Raw genomic sequence first — 1,319 nt, 5'->3', positions numbered from 1 at the left:
AATCTTTCCCAGCATCAGGGTCTTTTCAAATGAGTCAGTTCTTCACATCAGGTGGCCAAAGTTTTGGAGTTTCAGCTTCAGCATCAGTCCCTCCAATAAATATTCAGGACTGATTTCCTTTAGGATGGACTGTTTGGATCTCCTTGCAGTCCAAGGGACTTTCAAGAGTCTTCTCCAACACCACAGTTCAAAAGCATCAATTCTCTGGCCCTCGGCTTTCTTTATGGTCCAGCTCTCACATCCATACATGACTACTGGAAGAACCATAGCTTTGACTAGATGGACTTTTGTTGGCAAAGTAATGTCTCTGCTTTTTAATATGCTGTCTAGGTTGGTCATAACTTTTCTTCCAAGTAGCAAGCATCTTTTAACAAGCTTAATTCTTCAAAATAATTCATTGCCATATTGCTGAGGCTTGACTGTATGTCTATTTGGTTATTTATGATATATAGGATTCCTTCTAGTCTGAAAAGGTCAGTCTTCATTCCAATCCCAAAGACAGGCAATGCCAAAGAATGTTCAAACTACTGCACAATTGCACTCATCTCACACACTATCAAAGTAATGCTCAAAATTCTCCAAGCAAGGCTTCAAAAGTATGTGAACTGAGAACTTCCAGATGCTCAAGCTGGATTTATAAAAGACAGAGGAACCAGAGATCAAATTGCCAACAGCCATTGGATAATAGAAAAAGCAAGAGAATCCCAGAAAAACATCTACTTCTTTTTTACTGACTATGCCAAAGCCTTTGACTGTGTGCATCACAATAAACTGTGGAAAACTCTTCAAGAGATGGGAATACCAGATCATCTTACCTCTCTCCTGAGAAATCTGTATGCAGGTCAAGAAGCAACAGTTAGAACCAGACATGAAACAACAGACTGGCTCCAAATTGAGAAAGGACTATGTCAAGGCTGTATATTGTCACCCTGCTCATTTAACTTATATGCAGAGTACATCATGAGAAACACTGGGGTGGATGAAGCATGAGATGGAATCAAAATTGCCAGGAGAAATATCAATAACGTCAGATATGCAAATGATACCACCCTAATGACAGAAAGGGAAGAAGAACTAAAGAGCCTCTTGATGAAGGTGAAAGAGGAGAGTGAAAAAGCTGGCTGAAAACTCAACATTCAAAAAACTAAGATCTTGGCATCGAGTCGTATCACTTCATGGCAAATAGATGGGGAAAAAGTAGAAACAGTGACAGACTTTATTTTCTTGGGCTCCAAAATCACAGCAGATGATGACTGCAGCCATGAAATTAAAAGACGCTTGCTCCTTGGAAGAAAGGCTATGACCAACCTAGACAGCAT

General features: G+C 39.9%; 1 protein-coding gene across 1 annotated transcript in view; it reads left to right on the top strand.

Annotated features, from left to right (window-relative positions):
* Positions 1–1,319, top strand: part of LOC104983680 (coagulation factor VIII-like) — a gene marked incomplete at its 3' end in the record, with an annotated part of 9,294 nt that overhangs the window by 5,370 nt on the left and 2,605 nt on the right. The gene's annotated exons all lie outside the window — the stretch shown is intronic.

Source organism: Bison bison, unplaced genomic scaffold (genome assembly GCF_000754665.1).
Source record: "Bison bison bison isolate TAMUID 2011002044 unplaced genomic scaffold, Bison_UMD1.0 scf7180017863168, whole genome shotgun sequence".
In the NCBI taxonomy this organism is placed as follows: Eukaryota; Metazoa; Chordata; class Mammalia; order Artiodactyla; family Bovidae; genus Bison; species Bison bison.
The sequence above is the reverse complement of the archived record's forward strand: the minus strand, read 5'-3'. Positions and strand labels throughout refer to the sequence as shown.